General features: G+C 43.0%; 1 protein-coding gene across 3 annotated transcripts in view; it reads left to right on the forward strand.

The window, feature by feature from the left end:
• The window catches only part of nkain1 (sodium/potassium transporting ATPase interacting 1), a 550,449-nt gene that overhangs the window by 23,700 nt on the left and 506,807 nt on the right, over positions 1–19,942 (forward strand). Inside the window, exon 1 of one of the 3 annotated variants that reach the window (XM_043717292.1) lies at positions 8,252–8,332. The exons of the other annotated variants lie outside the window; for them this stretch is intronic. The gene's annotated coding sequence lies outside the window, so the exon portion shown is untranslated. Of the gene's footprint in view, positions 1–8,251; positions 8,333–19,942 lie in introns of those variants that run through there. 3 annotated transcript variants of the gene reach the window in all.

Below are 19,942 nucleotides of genomic sequence, written 5' to 3' on the forward strand. Positions count from 1 at the left end.
CGAGGTGTTGCACAACACAACGTGGTGCACCTTGAAGAAGGCAGTTGTGAAATTCCTGGTGTCATTCTCTCCCGCACTTCACTGACTTGTGTTCTTCTCTTCACACCACCATCATTATTCAGTCATCATATGAAGACTTCAACAGAGGTGGCAGCTGTGGCTCAGTGGGTAGTTTCTTCTGAACCATCAGGTGATGGGTTTAAGCCTCCCTTGAAAGGTTTGAGTGTGTTATTTTGGTTGCCACTCCCGTTGTAGTACTGAGAGAGTGCTACACATTTGTTTCAGTTGAGATGTTGAGCTTGCGATCCATCTCCTGCCATGTTGGACATGCTGGGATTTGGAGCATTGTTGAAAGATCAGGAACATTCCCCATTGTCTCATATTTAACCATATTAAAAATGGGTCATCTGTTTATAGAATGTTGGGATATGTACATTGGCTGTCATATCTTCCCCCCAACACCGAAATAAAAAAGCTACATATTTCAAAACTATTTAATTAGCTGCAGTCGGTTCTGGGGCATCCTGGGATGGTGCAGATTGCTGTATCAATGTCAAAAACTAAAGTTGCCATACACCCAGAGGACCACTCTTTCAAAGAAAGAAACAATTGGCAGTGGTTTAACCTGAGGGTCACCACATCTAAGGCGAGGTGAAAGGTTGATAAGGTGGAACTTTCACAGTAATGTCAGCCACTGCCAGAATTCAACCCACACTATTGGTGTCATTGCAAATCAGTTGTCCAGCCAACTGAGCTAACCAGCCCCCAAAGTTGCCATAGTCGCAGAGAACCTTAGGGGCTGCTCTCTCCATTCGAGGGAGGCCTCTGGTTGTGAGTTTAACCTACGGATGGCCATGCCTCGGGTGAGGACCAAGGTTGAGAAAGCAAGACCTCCTTGATGACTTTTACCCAGTGATTGCACCCACACCGCATCAAAAACTAGCCATCCGAGTGACACACCATTTGGTGGAACAGAATTATTGAAATGAAATGCGCTATCATCCAAAATAAAAATCTCGAGCTAAGATTGCACTCTTTGATGGTCTTCTGATTGGACAATGATTAGAGTAGATTTCCTACAGTATAGAAATAGGCTCTTCAGCCCAACAAGTTCACACCGACCCTCCGAAGAATAACCACCTAGACCCATTACCTTACCCTATATTTATACCTGACGAATGCACCGAACACTGGGTAATTTAGTATGGCCAATTCACCTGACCTGCACATCTTTGGACCATCAGAGGAAACCGGCGCACCCGGAGGAAACCCACGCAGGCACTGGGGGCATGTGCAAACCAAGGCGGGAATCAAACCTGGGTCCCTGGCACTGTGAGGCAGCAGTGCTAACCACTGAGCCATCGGCCCACCCAATGGAATGGTCTATTTCAGCATCTGGAATCTGGGAATTATTTATAGTCACTAGCGTTTTCCAATCAATGTGACATCTTTAGGGTGGATTTGGAAAAGTGGGAGTGACTGCCTTTTCCTTTAAAAATGCACGGGGAGCACTCTAACTCTGGACATGTCCTCTATCGCTTGCATTTTCACTCTCCTGGTCATTCAGAACTGAGATAGTTAATTGTACAAAGGTGGCATGTGTTTTTTTTTGAAAGGCTATTTGGGTGTTTTTTTCACTAGTAAACAGGCAAGAGTGGAGCAAAAGTATAGTATCTGTTTCTTTCTGAAGTCCACACTCAGCCATGTTTTGCTATACTTCTGAAGTTTTGACTTGCCAATTATATTAAAAAAAATAAAATTGGCAAAAAGTTTTTTTTAATAATGTGGTTTATTTTTGCACCTGACTGATAACCGATTTGACGCTGGAAATAACATTTTCACACTGACTGCAGCGAAGTGAATCATGAGGGAGAGAAGCCAGCTGGAAAAATAACTAAGAGGAAGAGCAGTGTGATGGAAAATATAATGAATTTGTCTCATCCTGCTTTTTTCTCTTTTTGTTTTTAGAAGGTCAACAACCCCATTTTTGAAACTAAATGGTTCAAAGCTTTGGAACCACAGGGATGTAGCATCTTAAACTGAGGCAGTGTGTTCACTGTTTAACAATACCAAATCCCCAGATAACAGTCAGATCAAGGCTTCAATTCCTACATTTTTGGCGGGATTTCTGTCTCATTTACTTGCTTCTAAAGGCCATCACAACAGCAGATTTCTCTCTCTCTTTCATGAGTATGTTCCAGTTGCCAATTTTATCCAGAATTTGTTTTCACTTATTCATTTAACCGGCTAGATCTGTGCTGAACTTAGAAAATAAATGTTTATTTTAACCCCTGACTTTTATCAACCCTGGTTCATGACCCATATATTTAGCTTAGTCTTTAACTACCTAACAGATTTATTAAACAGCTTTTCTAAACAAAAGTAAATAGTAGCAGCAATGAAGCATGTTTCACAGTGGCAGTTCAAACTAGCGGGTTTATGGTCATGTAATGACAATGATTATTAGATTAGCAATACAGAGGCTGATTGTTTTAAACCTTGCCGCAGAAAATTGCCAAACTGTGTTCAATAATTTAAGCAAGAACAGAAAAAGAAAACAAACATAGCGCACATTTCATAATCTTGGTGCATCTCAAAGTGTTTTGCAGTTGTCAAAGTAATTTTTGATTTGCAGTTACCTATTTTTACTCTTATATGTGGTGTGGACATAACCTGCATTTACTGTCCATCCTTAACTGGGGGTGAAATGGCCAAGTAAGCCACCAAAGAGTCAGCTGCATTGTTGTAGATTTGGAGTCACATGTAAGTCAGACTGGGTAAGAATAGCAGGTTTCCGTATTGAGGAACTAGACGAGTTTTTTCTAGAACAGTTAATGGCCAAGAAACCAGCATGGATTAGTGGTGCTGGAAGAGCACAGCAGTTCAGGCAGCATCCAAGGAGCTTCGAAATCAACGTTTCGGGCAAAAGCCCTTCATCAGGAATAAAGGCAGTGAAGTTGCAGTGGGAGAGGGACTCCCTGAGATTCCCAGCATGGTCTTTTTAAAAAGGTAAAAACATTGACTGCAGATGCTGGAAACCAGATTCTGGATTAGTAATGCTGGAAGAGCACAGCAGTTCAGGCAGCATCCAAGGAGCAGTAAAATCAACGTTTCAGCCAAAAGCCCTTCATCAGGAGTAAAGCAGTATAGTCTGCAAGACATTGGTTAGGCTACTTTTGGAATGCTATATTTAATTCTAGTTTTCCTGCAAAAGAAGAGATGTTGTTAAACTTGAAGGGATGCAGAAAATATTTACAAGTATGTTGCTGGGGTTGGAGGGTTTGAGCTATAGGGAGAGTCTGAATAGGCTGAGTCTGTTTTCCTCGGAGGGTCAGAGTATGACAGGTGAAAATATAGAAGTTTACAAAATCATGAGGGGCAAGAAGAGGATGATAAACCAAGCTCTTTTTCCCAGGGTAGAGGGGTCCAAATGTAGAGGGCATAGATTTAAGGTGAGAAGAGAAAAATGTAAAAGGGACTTAAGGGGCAACTTTTTCACGCAGAGGGTGGTATGTGTATGGAATGAGCTGCCAGAGGAAATGGTGGAGGCTGGTACAAATATAATATTTAAAAGGCATCTGGATGTGTATATGCATAGGAAGGGTTTAGAAGGGTATGTGATGGCAAATAGAAGTAGATTAGTTGGGATATTTGGTTGGCGCTGACGAATTGACCCAAAGGATCTGTTTCTGTGCTGTACAGTTCTGACTGTTTATTAATTGACTTTAAATTCCATCATCTGCCATATAAAAGTTGAACCAATGTTCTGGAACATTGGGTTTTGGGTGACCAACCCAGGGACATTACAATATGCCACCAATGTACACATTTAATGCTGGCCCATATTTAGGAGGTAATTTGCACACAGCAGTGTTCTGGAAGTAATAATGTGAGAATGGCCAGAGAATCTGCTTGATTTGTTTGCATTGGCTTGGACATGGGGTGAGTTGGGAGAGGAAATTTGCACTGGTCTTCTTTGCAGTAGTGTCATGGGAGCTTCTTGTTGGCTATGGTGCCTCAGAATCCAGGATGGCATCTGTCAGACTGGATGAGTTCTCCAATGAGTGAGAAGTGTGTTGTTGAGGAGAAACTAAGATTCACAACTCCAGGTCAATTCCCTTCTTCCTGTGATGCCACCATGGCATCTCTTGGTCAAGTCGGTGAACCAGAAAGTGGCTTGTGCCCTGATGGATCAGGAGATGTCATGTTGAGCAGTCAGTGTCTACTTCCACTGAGTCTGTATTAATCCTTCCTCACTTCAGGAAGACCCAGAGCATGACCTATATACTTGTAAATCCTGGATGTAGGTTTACTCGCTGAGCTGCAAGGTTCATTTCCAGATGTTTCATTACCCTACTAGGTAACACCTTCGGTGGCCTCCGGGTGAAGCACTGCTAGATTAGATTATCTTAGCTTAGATTAGATTCCCTACAGTGTGGAAACAGGCCCTTCGGCCCAACAAGTCCACACCAACCCTCCGAAGAGCAGCCCACCCAGACCCATTCCCCTACATTTACCCCTGACTAATGCACCTAAAACTATGGGCAATTTAACATGGCCAATTCACCTAACCTGCAAATCTTTGGACTGTGGGAGGAAACCGGAGCACCTGGAGGAAACCCACGCAGACATGTGCAAACTCCACACAGACAGTTGCCTGAGACAGGAATTAAACCAAAGTCCCTGGCACTGTGAGGCAGCAGTGCTAACCACTGAGCCACCATGTTGCCCCTTTCGTCTGCCTACCCCTTTCATCTGGAAGAAGTGGGAAGATTGGAAGGAGAAATTGTTGAGGGTGAGGACCAGTTCAGCCAAAAGAAAGTGAGTGTCAGTGGAAGGGTACTGATGGGGACATCAGGAGAGGAAGAAACAGAGGGCTTGGAGGTCCTGGTCATGGCGGATGGAGGTGTATAAGGACTGGATGTCCATCGTGAAAATGAGGCATTGGGGCCCAGGGAAGTGAAAGTCTTGGAGGAAGTGGGGGCCCTGGGTTGTATCGCAAACTTTTCTGGGGAGTTCCTGGACCGGAGGGAATAGGACAGTATCAAGGTGTGTGGAGATGAGCTCGGTGAAGCATGAGCAGGCTGAGATGATGGGTCAGCTGGGGAACCAGTCCACATTCAGGACTCTGTCAGGATCTTACCAAGATATCAGCTTTTCTGCCCGAGTCTGTGGAGTGGTGCTAGAACCCATGAACTACTGACATAGAGGAAAGAACCATATTGACTGAGCCACAGCTTGCGTGTGTGATTATTTTAACATGCCAGGTTATTATAACTCAGTTGGTTCATAAATGCCGTTCATAATGGGAACATACCACTCAGTGGTTCTGGCCTCCTCAAACTCAACATTATGTCAAAGAACAATATGACATTGCCCCAAATAAATAATGGACTTTGCCAATGTTTCAAAGCAGAGGCTGGTGTGTGTATGGAATGAGCTGCCAGAGGAAGTGGTGGAGGTTGGTACAATTGCAACATTTAAAAGGCATCTGGATGCGTATATGGACCAAATGTTGACAAATGGACTAGATTAATTTAGGATATCTGGTCAGCGTGGATGAGTTGGACTGAAGGGTCTGTCTCTGTGCTGTACATCTCCATTGTTCTGAAAGCCAAAAGGTTTAACAAGGAAACTTTGGAATAGCTCTGACCATTGATTGATATAATATATAAATATCTGTCTGTTCTAGTCTGGTAGTTCTTGTTTGACTGTTGTAGTCACTTGTAGTTTGAATTATTAGTCAGTTCTACAATCTATAGCCATGTAACATAGACTTGGTCACTGTCTTTAGAGACAATTAATGCTGTCTCTAATGTGTATAGTTCACTAGTTTAAGCTAATGTAATGTGTCGGCTTCTCTATGATGTAATAAACCACTTCTTGTTATTCAAGTACATGTGTCTTCTGCCAAAGACCTCCTTGTGGTTAACCCTTCAGCATTCAATACTTGGACAGCTTGTACCCTGGGCGAATACAATAAAAAGGGCTAGTGGCAACAAATCTACCCAAAAAAGATCCAAGCAGAGTCCAGTGGTGACTGTAGGCACCTCTTACAATGTTTAACATCCTTGAGGGCAATGCCCTTGAACTATTAAACCAATTTACACAGACACAGACACACACACACACACAGACACACCTGTCCCCAGTCCAAATTCGCTGGTGTATAGCGAGCTTGGATGAACTTCGGAACCTTTTCCTACAGTAAGTACAGCTGAATAGTGTTTTTTGAGTGTGAATTTGTGGGTGTGTATTGAGGCTGGAGGAAAGCTTTCCACAGGTGACTTCCTCCTTGTCCCATGATAATCCACGCAATGATTGTGCTGCCATAGAGCCCTACACTTTATCTCTGCCTTCCTGAATATTAGCAAGTGAAGTGACCAGATGTATCCATGAAGCTTGCCTCTGTCATGATGGCAAAACATGACAACACTTGCTTTCTTTTCCACCACCACCACCACCACCACCAATACAATGTCCGAAAAGCAAGCAACCTTAAACAGATGCTTTGAGAAGCAGTAATGTTACTATCAAATGGGGATGGTTGATTAGACACTCTCATACTAACATTGCACACATTCATAACCACATGCTTAATAAAGCTCCATATTGAAGGAAATAGGTTTCAATTGAGGTATATTTTAAGTTCTGAGAAAATGTTCTTTACCTTTTTGGCAGTGTACAACCTATGCAGCAAGGTTGAAGTCTCAGACAGTGCGACTGAATAACTAAGCTGCTGAACACATTCAGAAAATGGGCCAGGCAACATTTCTGCAAATATTGAATTCAGTCACAGCTGTCAGTCAAATGCATTAAAGCAAATCATACAAAATGCTTGCATTTCAATTGAATAACTTGTCCTTAACTTTGGATGTTCCTGTTCAGGCAAAGGAATAATTATGACAACTATTTCAAAATGAAATTGAACATTTTCTTCTGTGTTCATATAGAATTAGAATTTGTAGGGCATTTTGTCAAAATGGTCATTCATTTATGACCCACACAAATCTCCTCTTACTTTTATCAGCATAATCTCCTATTCCTTTCATTCGTATTTAACAAATGTGCAGGTGCTGGTGTTGGACTGGGGTGGACAAAGTTAAAAATCACATGACTATAAACTGGTACTTAACAGGTTCATTTAAGGGACTCTCTAGTGATTCAGGTCAACTGTATTCCTATGTGAGACCAAGTTCCATATTTTAACCACTCCCTGAATAAAGCACATTCTCTCAAGTTCAGTATTTATCTAACTTTAATACTCTTTCGCATGTTGTTTAGCCTTTATCTAACACCTCAAAGCAATGTTTTGACCCAGCAAGGAGGGGATTAGTCTCCTTTTTAACATCCTCTTGGATAGTTACAACAATATTGTTTAGTACAGTTAACTCACTTCAATTTATAAAAAAGAGTTTTTACTGCCTGCGGCCTTGTTTTATGTATTCTTGAGTGTAACGCTGTTGCTTTTTCAGGCTGAATACTCTGCAGTCAACATTTCAACTCCAGTATGTGAATTTATCGTGCAGGTGTGAATTAAACAAGCGATGCAAGTTTTTTGTTGCTAACTTAATTGTCTGGTTTCACTCTCTTAGGAAGTGCAGACGGATTTTGTATATTGCACCCTTCCTCCATAAAGCATTCTTCAATCTGTCGTCAGGTGATAACAGCAGCAGGCACTTTGGGGAATTGCAAATCACTTTAGTCCATGCAACATGATGGGCTTTGCATATCGATAGTCCCTGTTTACTGTTATTATAACAATGAAAGCATCATTTCTGGGTATATAATGTTGAATTCTTTTGTTGTTGAGTTATAAACCCTTGGTGCATCATGACTGGATTTAACCTGGCATTCTTTAATTCTAATTTCATTTGTATTTTTGTCACTGATGATTTGATCCTTGTTACACCTGATGATGATGTCTCCAAGCATTTGGTTCTGGAATGCTCTATATAGTTCCTGATTCCTAAATAGTCATTGCTCTTCATTGTTTGACTGTCTCCTAATTCCATGCCTCCAGCTGAAGTAATTAATTTTGAACACCGTGTCCTTTGCAGTTAGAGTGAGAAGTGAAATCTTTTGAAGTTCAATCTGTACTAACATTGTCCAGTGAATATTTCATCAGAAAATTCAAATGCAAGATCTTCTGATGTACACCATTACACACAATCTTTACAGGGAAGGTTACAGCAAATGGCGATAGTCCAAAGATGTTCAAAAACATGAAAAACCATTAACAGGATTAAAAATGCTCCTTGATGTTCACAGGTGTCCAGTAATTATGGAGTCAGAGATGAGATACAAGCAATTTCCTTGAGCAACTGTCAATGTAAGTGAAGCCAATCTATTTAATGAATTGGACTTGTTGTCACCCCATTAAACTGATAGAATAAAGGATTATCATTCCTCCAGATGATATGGGCAATACCAACTTGACCAACATTTAATACCTTGAGAAGGTGGTGCAGGTGAGCCAGCAGTTCATGTGATCGAGCTGAGGCCAGAGTTAGGGAGTACCTGGAGTTTGACCCAGTGAGGGTGAAGGAAAGGTGACTATATTTCAAAGTCAGGATGATGTTGTGATCTTACAAATGGAAGCCTTCCCATGTATCTCCTGCCCTTGTCTTTTGGGATGGTAGAGGTCACTTGTTTGAGAGATGCTGTTGATGGAGAAGGCTTGGTGACTTGGTGTCATGCATCTTGTAGATGGTACACAGCACTGTACTGGTGGTGAAGGGAGTTAATGTTCAGGGTAGTGATTGGGATGTGAAATGTGGGCTGCTTTGTTCTCACTGTTGCTGAATGACTTGAACATTCTTGGAGCTGCATTTATCCAGGCAAATGAGAAGTATTCCATCACACTTCTGACTCCAACCTTGTTGGACAGTCATCATAAAGATTCCTTGTTGTGACTTAATTTGTCTATAAGGCATTTTAAATAAGCTGAAAACTACAACAGTATTGAAAGCACTACACTAGTATACTTCTTGTGATTGAACAGTAAAGAACGGATAATGAATCTCTTGAACAAACCCATTGGTTTTCTCTGTTCAGTTTTTGGTGAAAAGGGTCTCGCTAACTGTGTATCATTGGAAGATGGGTCTGAGAAAGTAAATATGCCTTTAATCCATTCTGATCCATTCTGAACTGTGTTGCTTTTTCTTTCTTACAGATTTTACATTTTCATTTATGTCTAGGCTGGCTTCCAAAGGTTCATTCTCTGGAATCTTGTTCATCTAAATTTCTATGTGCACCCCTACTTCCTTTATCACTCTTCCAACTGAACTCGGCTCCTGGTCCAGGAAAGCCTATTTTGTTAATTTTTCATTTTCCTTCATTTTTACAATTGTTCCAGGTCTCCACTTCCTCCCTAACTTTGTAACCCCTTCTGGCTCTACATATACAGTCATAGAGATGAACAACATGGAAACAGACCCTTCAGTCCAACTCATACATGCTGACCAGATATCCTAAATTAATCTAGTCCCATATCCCTCTAAACCCTTCCTATTCATATACCTACCCAGATGCCTATTAAATATTGTCATTGTACCAGCTTCCTCCACTTCCCCAGCAACTTATTCTGTACATGCACCACCCTTTGCGCAAAAAAGTTGCCCATTAGGTCCCTTTTAAATCTTTCCCCTCTCACCCCAAACCTTTAGTTCTGGACTTGCCCCAACTGAGGGAAAAGACCTTATCTCTTTACCCTATTCATGCCCCTCATGATTTTATAAACCTCTATAAGGTCAGCCCTCAGCCTCTGATGCTCCAGGGAAAGCAGCGTGGGTCTATTCAGCCTTTCCCTATAGCTCAAACCCTCCAACCCTGGCAACATCCTTGTAAATCGTTTCTGAACCATTTCAAGTTTCACAACAGCCTTCCAAAGCAGGGGGACTAGAATTGCACACAATATTCCAAAAGTGGCCTAATCAATGTCCTGTACAGCTGCAACATGACCTCCCAACTCCTGTACTCAATACTCTGACCAGTAAAGGAAAACAAGCCTTCTTCACTACCCTATCTACCTGCAACACCACTTTTGAGGAGCTATAAACCTATACTCCAAGGTCTCTTTGTTCAGCAACACTCCCCAAAACCTTACCATTAAGTGTATAAGTCCTGCCCTGATTTCCCTTTCCAAAATGCAGCACCTCACATTTATCTAAACTAAACTCCATCTGCCAGTCAGCAGCCCATTGGCCCATCTGATCAAGATCCTGTTGTATTCTGAGATAACCACCTTCACTGTTCAGTGCACCTCCAAATTTGGTGTCATCTGCAAGCTCATTAATCATACCTCTTGTATTCACATCATATTGTATCTCTACCTTCTTCCACTTATGGGGTTGTGTCAACTTTAATCATGTTGACAATCTTTAAACACCTTGGTCCCATGCTCCGGAAATCCTCCTCTGTCCCTTGTTTTTGGTAATTTCTTTTGGCTTACATTATGTCTGATTTTATCATCCTGTGCAAAGCCCCGGGAACATTTTTCGATTTTAAAAAGGTAAACTTTTTAATTCAACATGATATGTTTACATTTGTGTCTATGGTATGAATGGATCCTCCTCAAAATGGGTAGACACCCATTTCTTTGGGAGAGTGGGCGGGGTGGGGGAGGAACAATTGAGAAAGGTGGACAATTTTCTGTTTGTCAACTGAGCTACTATTGGTGTATCCCACATTTGAGCAATTGTGGCCATTTTCTAATGATGCGTGCCTATTGCAGGAAATTAACTCATGTACCATTTGCAAAGCAGTCCACCATTAGTGGTGAGATCAATATTTATCCATGTTTATTAGCCAAGGTTGTTTGGAAGCATTTGGTCTTTGTGATGAGTGAATCTATTCCTCAATTTATATCACTTGTTACCTGCAAACGGTCTTAATTAGTCTGTAGTAGTACTTGGACTCGAGTCTGTGTGTGATTAATATTGAGACGGTATCTCCTTCGAGATGAGCAGCTCTTCAATTGAGCAAATTGGAAGCTATTCCAACTGGAATGAGTTTCTGAGAGTTGGGATGGAATAGCATAGCTGTTGGCTTTTCCATGAATGAGCCAGGAGCCTGAGGAATTCTACCATCAACAAAAAGAATGCTGACCTCCCCTTTTATTTAAAGAAAGTATTATGCATACTTGTTTCCAAATCCTGTATAGTGTTGCACCTCTGATATCTCTCCAAGATTTCTGCATTTTTCCTCATTTTTGATTTTCATTTCCCTGTTGTTGGCTTTTGCGTCTTTAGTAGCTGAGACTGTAACCTCCTGTAATTCTACCCCAGAACACTCTCCACCTCTCTTTTTAAGGTAGACTTCTTGCAACACATTACAACTTCAGTCCTAATCTCTCCTGATTTTGTCTGATGACCTGTTAGTGATGTGTGTTGATATCTTTACTATAGTAAAGGTACTAACTGCAGTTGTATTTGATTAAATTCTAATGACGCTTTAAGTTCCGAACCATTAAGAAATCCATGAGGAAGATCGCACCTTTACAATGCTCTATGTTGGAAAGTGTTCTGAATGTACCAAGTATGGATTTCATGCGTAGAAGGCAAGATTTGGCAACATTCCACAAGAAACTGAACTGCGGCAAGTGTAATTAAAACATGGATCCTTTTTAATCTACTTCCTCTGTTGGTATAAGTATATATGGTAGCTCCATGTGGACAATATACACACAGTTATCAAAACACTGAAACATGTTTCGTTACTTCCTATCCACCCACCCGTCGAAACCACTGATTATCAGAATTAAGTTTCCATTTTATCATTCCATAGTTTGCAATTTGTCACAATGATGAGAATTTTCAGTGTGAATGATTATTTGTCAGGTTTATTTTGATGCATTCTGCAGTCGGATCCAAGCTAAGTTGGTTCTTTAGAGAATTCCATGGCTTTGTGGAACTACAGATGTCCTTGGTACCCTGGATAGCCAGTAGGTGCAATGATAATACAATTTTGAAATAGAACCAGATATCCTATCCCAAGATGGTCCATTGCTAAATTATTTAGCATTTATTTTGGAAAAGAAAGGTTAGGTTTCCACGATTTTGATCATCACCTGGGATATTGCATTTTTGACATAGTACAATATAAATGCAGGTGATGGTCACAGAAGTTCAGAATGATGTGATGATTCAAATTTACTCACATCTCTAGGCAATGTCAAAATCTGAAACATGAAGATAATCATTTGGAATAATTGAGTTTAGATTCCCATTTTTTTAAGCGCTACTGGCCCTAGTAAATTAATATACCCACGAGAACCTCACTTAACGTTCAAGAAAATCAATGCCTTCAATGCTTAAGTTCACTGTTGCCATGGAAACAGAGGCCTTGGCCAGATGACTGTTTGAGGAACATTGAAATGAAATGCTAATGGGCGACAGTGGAACAAAAGCAAAATACCATGTGGACATCTGAAAACAGGAAATGCTGTGAACATTCAGCAGGTCTGTCAGTATCAAGTGAGTGGAGTGGAGCAAACAATTTCAATCGATGACCTGCTATCAAAGTCAAAAAGTGTGGCGCTGGAAAAGCACAGCTGGTCAGGCAGCATCTGAAGAGCGGGAGAGTTGACTTTTCGAGCATAAGCTCTTTATCAGGAATGTGGGGGAGGACCAAGGGAGCTGATAAATAAATGGCAGAGGGATGGGGCTGGGGGGAAGGTAGCTGGGATTGGGAAAGGTGAATGAAGGTGGGGGTGAAGGTGAGAGGTCTTGGAGCAGATAGGTGGGAAAAAAGATGGACAGGTAGGATAGTTTAAGAAGGCGGTGCCTGGTTGGAGGGTTAGATCTGGGATAAGGTGGAGGGAGAGGAGATGAGGAAACTGGTGAAATCAACATTGATCCTGTGTGGTTGGAGGGTTCCAAGGTGGAAGATGAGGCGTTCTTCCTCCAGGTATCGAGTGACTAGAATCTGGCGGTGGAGGAGGCCCAGGATCTGCATGTCCTTGGCAGAAGGGAGGGGGAGTTGAAGTGTTCGGCCACAGGGCAGTGTCCCAGAGATGTTCCCTGAAACATTCCATAAGTTGGCATCCTGTCTCCCCAATGTAGAGGAGATCACATCGAGAGCAACGGACACAGTAGGTGACATGTGTGGAAGTTCAGGAAAATCTCTGCCGAAAGTGGAAGAATCCTTTGGAGCCTTAGATGGAGGCGAGGGGGGAGGTGTAGGTGCAGGTTTTACACTTCGTACTGTGGTTAGGTTTTCTGTGTGTCTGAAGTTGATTATTAACTTGTAAGTATTTCTGTAGCTATGGTGATTTCTTCTAAAACTTGCTTTTGAAGCTTGGCTTTAGAATGAAGGTGTTTTTTGCAGTACTAATAGAATTTTATTTCTTTAGCTTCTATAGCACGCTGGGTTCCAAAACAGTGGGGCTTCGGTTTGTTAGTGTTCTGGAGCTTGCTTTCTTTTGTTGTAAGTTGAAGACAAACAACGGGCATTGCCAAGTGAAAGATTTGTAGTTTGACTTTTGACTTAGGATAGCTGTATAGAAAAGTGCTCCTGAGAAAGGAGAAATACATAATGAACTAGGTTATCTTGGTGAGGAGTTAATATGAGCCCCACACCAGAGATGTTGGGATAAACCCTGAAAAGCTGACTGCGTTTTAGTGGGTGTTTGATAACTCCAAGAAGAATCTATCTCCGTTCCAGTCTAACCTTTTAAAATCACAAATAATCTAAGCCTACTGCGATATTATATGATGGATACTGGGGTGGGTATTATATGATGGATGCTGGGGTGGGTATTATATGCATGGATGCTGGGGTGGGTATAAAATCACAAATAATCTAAGCCTACTGCGATATTATATGATGGATACTGGGGTGGGTATTATATGATGGATGCTGGGGTGGGTATTATATGCATGGATGCTGGGGTGGGTATTATATGATGGATGCTGGGGTGGGTATTATATGCATGGATGCTGGGGTGGGTATTATATGCATGGATGCTGGGGTGGGTATTATATGATGGATGCTGGGGTGGGTATTATATGCATGGATGCTGGGGTGGGTATTATATGATGGATGCTGGGGTGGGTATTATATGCATGGATGCTGGGGTGGGTATTATATGATGGATGCTGGGGTGGGTATTATATGCATGGATGCTGGGGTGGGTATTATATGATGGATGCTGGGGTGGGTATTATATGCATGGATGCTGGGGTGGGTATTATATGATGGATGCTGGGGTGGGTATTATATGCATGGATGCTGGGGTGGGTATTATATGCATGGATGCTGGGGTGGGTATTATATGATGGATGCTGGGGTGGGTATTATATGCATGGATGCTGGGGTGGGTATTATATGCATGGATGCTGGGGTGGGTATTATATGATGGATGCTGGGGTGGGTATTATATGCATGGATGCTGGGGTGGGTATTATATGCATGGATGCTGGGGTGGGTATTATATGATGGATGCTGGGGTGGGTATTATATGCATGGATGCTGGGGTGGGTATTATATGCATGGATGCTGGGGTGGGTATTATATGATGGATGCTGGGGTGGGTATTATATGCATGGATGCTGGGGTGGGTATTATATGCATGGATGCTGGGGTGGGTATTATATGATGGATGCTGGGGTGGGTATTATATGCATGGATGCTGGGGTGGGTATTATATGCATGGATGCTGGGGTGGGTATTATATGATGGATGCTGGGGTGGGTATTATATGCATGGATGCTGGGGTGGGTATTATATGCATGGATGCTGGGGTGGGTATTATATGATGGATGCTGGGGTGGGTATTATATGCATGGATGCTGGGGTGGGTATTATATGCATGGATGCTGGGGTGGGTATTATATGATGGATGCTGGGGTGGGTATTATATGCATGGATGCTGGGGTGGGTATTATATGCATGGATGCTGGGGTGGGTATTATATGATGGATGCTGGGGTGGGTATTATATGCATGGATGCTGGGGTGGGTATTATATGCATGGATGCTGGGGTGGGTATTATATGATGGATGCTGGGGTGGGTATTATATGCATGGATGCTGGGGTGGGTATTATATGCATGGATGCTGGGGTGGGTATTATATGATGGATGCTGGGGTGGGTATTATATGCATGGATGCTGGGGTGGGTATTATATGCATGGATGCTGGGGTGGGTATTATATGATGGATGCTGGGGTGGGTATTATATGCATGGATGCTGGGGTGGGTATTATATGCATGGATGCTGGGGTGGGTATTATATGATGGATGCTGGGGTGGGTATTATATGCATGGATGCTGGGGTGGGTATTATATGCATGGATGCTGGGGTGGGTATTATATGATGGATGCTGGGGTGGGTATTATATGCATGGATGCTGGGGTGGGTATTATATGCATGGATGCTGGGGTGGGTATTATATGATGGATGCTGGGGTGGGTATTATATGCATGGATGCTGGGGTGGGTATTATATGCATGGATGCTGGGGTGGGTATTATATGATGGATGCTGGGGTGGGTATTATATGCATGGATGCTGGGGTGGGTATTATATGCATGGATGCTGGGGTGGGTATTATATGATGGATGCTGGGGTGGGTATTATATGCATGGATGCTGGGGTGGGTATTATATGCATGGATGCTGGGGTGGGTATTATATGATGGATGCTGGGGTGGGTATTATATGCATGGATGCTGGGGTGGGTATTATATGCATGGATGCTGGGGTGGGTATTATATGATGGATGCTGGGGTGGGTATTATATGCATGGATGCTGGGGTGGGTATTATATGCATGGATGCTGGGGTGGGTATTATATGATGGATGCTGGGGTGGGTATTATATGCATGGATGCTGGGGTGGGTATTATATGCATGGATGCTGGGGTGGGTATTATATGATGGATGCTGGGGTGGGTATTATATGCATGGATGCTGGGGTGGGTATTATATGCATGGATGCTGGGGTGGGTATTATATGATGGATGCTGGGGTGGGTATTATATGCATGGATGCTGGGGTGGGTATTATATGCATGGATGCTGGGGTGGGTATTATATGATGGATGCTGGGGTGGGTATTATATGCATGGATGCTGGGGTGGGTATTATATGCATGGATGCTGGGGTGGGTATTATATGATGGATGCTGGGGTGGGTATTATATGCATGGATGCTGGGGTGGGTATTATATGCATGGATGCTGGGGTGGGTATTATATGATGGATGCTGGGGTGGGTATTATATGCATGGATGCTGGGGTGGGTATTATATGCATGGATGCTGGGGTGGGTATTATATGATGGATGCTGGGGTGGGTATTATATGCATGGATGCTGGGGTGGGTATTATATGCATGGATGCTGGGGTGGGTATTATATGATGGATGCTGGGGTGGGTATTATATGCATGGATGCTGGGGTGGGTATTATATGCATGGATGCTGGGGTGGGTATTATATGATGGATGCTGGGGTGGGTATTATATGCATGGATGCTGGGGTGGGTATTATATGCATGGATGCTGGGGTGGGTATTATATGATGGATGCTGGGGTGGGTATTATATGCATGGATGCTGGGGTGGGTATTATATGCATGGATGCTGGGGTGGGTATTATATGATGGATGCTGGGGTGGGTATTATATGCATGGATGCTGGGGTGGGTATTATATGCATGGATGCTGGGGTGGGTATTATATGATGGATGCTGGGGTGGGTATTATATGCATGGATGCTGGGGTGGGTATTATATGCATGGATGCTGGGGTGGGTATTATATGATGGATGCTGGGGTGGGTATTATATGCATGGATGCTGGGGTGGGTATTATATGCATGGATGCTGGGGTGGGTATTATATGATGGATGCTGGGGTGGGTATTATATGCATGGATGCTGGGGTGGGTATTATATGCATGGATGCTGGGGTGGGTATTATATGATGGATGCTGGGGTGGGTATTATATGCATGGATGCTGGGGTGGGTATTATATGCATGGATGCTGGGGTGGGTATTATATGATGGATGCTGGGGTGGGTATTATATGCATGGATGCTGGGGTGGGTATTATATGCATGGATGCTGGGGTGGGTATTATATGATGGATGCTGGGGTGGGTATTATATGCATGGATGCTGGGGTGGGTATTATATGCATGGATGCTGGGGTGGGTATTATATGATGGATGCTGGGGTGGGTATTATATGCATGGATGCTGGGGTGGGTATTATATGCATGGATGCTGGGGTGGGTATTATATGATGGATGCTGGGGTGGGTATTATATGCATGGATGCTGGGGTGGGTATTATATGCATGGATGCTGGGGTGGGTATTATATGATGGATGCTGGGGTGGGTATTATATGCATGGATGCTGGGGTGGGTATTATATGCATGGATGCTGGGGTGGGTATTATATGATGGATGCTGGGGTGGGTATTATATGCATGGATGCTGGGGTGGGTATTATATGCATGGATGCTGGGGTGGGTATTATATGATGGATGCTGGGGTGGGTATTATATGCATGGATGCTGGGGTGGGTATTATATGCATGGATGCTGGGGTGGGTATTATATGATGGATGCTGGGGTGGGTATTATATGCATGGATGCTGGGGTGGGTATTATATGCATGGATGCTGGGGTGGGTATTATATGATGGATGCTGGGGTGGGTATTATATGCATGGATGCTGGGGTGGGTATTATATGCATGGATGCTGGGGTGGGTATTATATGATGGATGCTGGGGTGGGTATTATATGCATGGATGCTGGGGTGGGTATTATATGCATGGATGCTGGGGTGGGTATTATATGATGGATGCTGGGGTGGGTATTATATGCATGGATGCTGGGGTGGGTATTATATGCATGGATGCTGGGGTGGGTATTATATGATGGATGCTGGGGTGGGTATTATATGCATGGATGCTGGGGTGGGTATTATATGCATGGATGCTGGGGTGGGTATTATATGATGGATGCTGGGGTGGGTATTATATGCATGGATGCTGGGGTGGGTATTATATGCATGGATGCTGGGGTGGGTATTATATGATGGATGCTGGGGTGGGTATTATATGCATGGATGCTGGGGTGGGTATTATATGCATGGATGCTGGGGTGGGTATTATATGATGGATGCTGGGGTGGGTATTATATGCATGGATGCTGGGGTGGGTATTATATGCATGGATGCTGGGGTGGGTATTATATGATGGATGCTGGGGTGGGTATTATATGCATGGATGCTGGGGTGGGTATTATATGCATGGATGCTGGGGTGGGTATTATATGATGGATGCTGGGGTGGGTATTATATGCATGGATGCTGGGGTGGGTATTATATGCATGGATGCTGGGGTGGGTATTATATGATGGATGCTGGGGTGGGTATTATATGCATGGATGCTGGGGTGGGTATTATATGCATGGATGCTGGGGTGGGTATTATATGATGGATGCTGGGGTGGGTATTATATGCATGGATGCTGGGGTGGGTATTATATGCATGGATGCTGGGGTGGGTATTATATGATGGATGCTGGGGTGGGTATTATATGCATGGATGCTGGGGTGGGTATTATATGCATGGATGCTGGGGTGGGTATTATATGATGGATGCTGGGGTGGGTATTATATGCATGGATGCTGGGGTGGGTATTATATGCATGGATGCTGGGGTGGGTATTATATGATGGATGCTGGGGTGGGTATTATATGCATGGATGCTGGGGTGGGTATTATATGCATGGATGCTGGGGTGGGTATTATATGATGGATGCTGGGGTGGGTATTATATGCATGGATGCTGGGGTGGGTATTATATGCATGGATGCTGGGGTGGGTATTATATGATGGATGCTGGGGTGGGTATTATATGCATGGATGCTGGGGTGGGTATTATATGCATGGATGCTGGGGTGGGTATTATATGATGGATGCTGGGGTGGGTATTATATGCATGGATGCTGGGGTGGGTATTATATGCATGGATGCTGGGGTGGGTATTATATGATGGATGCTGGGGTGGGTATTATATGCATGGATGCTGGGGTGGGTATTATATGCATGGATGCTGGGGTGGGTATTATATGATGGATGCTGGGGTGGGTATTATATGCATGGATGCTGGGGTGGGTATTATATGCATGGATGCTGGGGTGGGTATTATATGATGGATGCTGGGGTGGGTATTATATGCATGGATGCTGGGGTGGGTATTATATGCATGGATGCTGGGGTGGGTATTATATGATGGATGCTGGGGTGGGTATTATATGCATGGATGCTGGGGTGGGTATTATATGCATGGATGCTGGGGTGGGTATTATATGATGGATGCTGGGGTGGGTATTATATGCATGGATGCTGGGGTGGGTATTATATGCATGGATGCTGGGGTGGGTATTATATGATGGATGCTGGGGTGGGTATTATATGCATGGATGCTGGGGTGGGTATTATATGCATGGATGCTGGGGTGGGTATTATATGATGGATGCTGGGGTGGGTATTATATGCATGGATGCTGGGGTGGGTATTATATGCATGGATGCTGGGGTGGGTATTATATGATGGATGCTGGGGTGTTTTGTTGTTTTGTTTTGTTTTTTTTTGTTGTTTTTGTTGTCAAATTTTGGCTATTGTATATTTGAGCTAATTGTATATCAATGTTTATATCTGAGAGTTTTGTTTATTTTTGTAAACTTGTAAAAATGTTAAATTTCTAATAAAAATATCTATAAAAAAAAAAGAAATGCACAGCCACTTAGCAATGTTTCAAACTCATGCATTGCATACATGATCTGAGCACGGTTGGAAGTCTGCATTAGTTTATGCTTTTGCTTCTTGAAATGCCCAGCTTGTTCCACGTTGCCTTTGTGAGCTAAACTTAGTCTGGCACAAAGAGAAATCTCATTTGTATAACACTCTCTTGGCGCTTCATAACTGTCTCTCTG

Source organism: Chiloscyllium plagiosum, chromosome 27 (assembly GCF_004010195.1).
Source record: "Chiloscyllium plagiosum isolate BGI_BamShark_2017 chromosome 27, ASM401019v2, whole genome shotgun sequence".
In the NCBI taxonomy this organism is placed as follows: Eukaryota; Metazoa; Chordata; class Chondrichthyes; order Orectolobiformes; family Hemiscylliidae; genus Chiloscyllium; species Chiloscyllium plagiosum.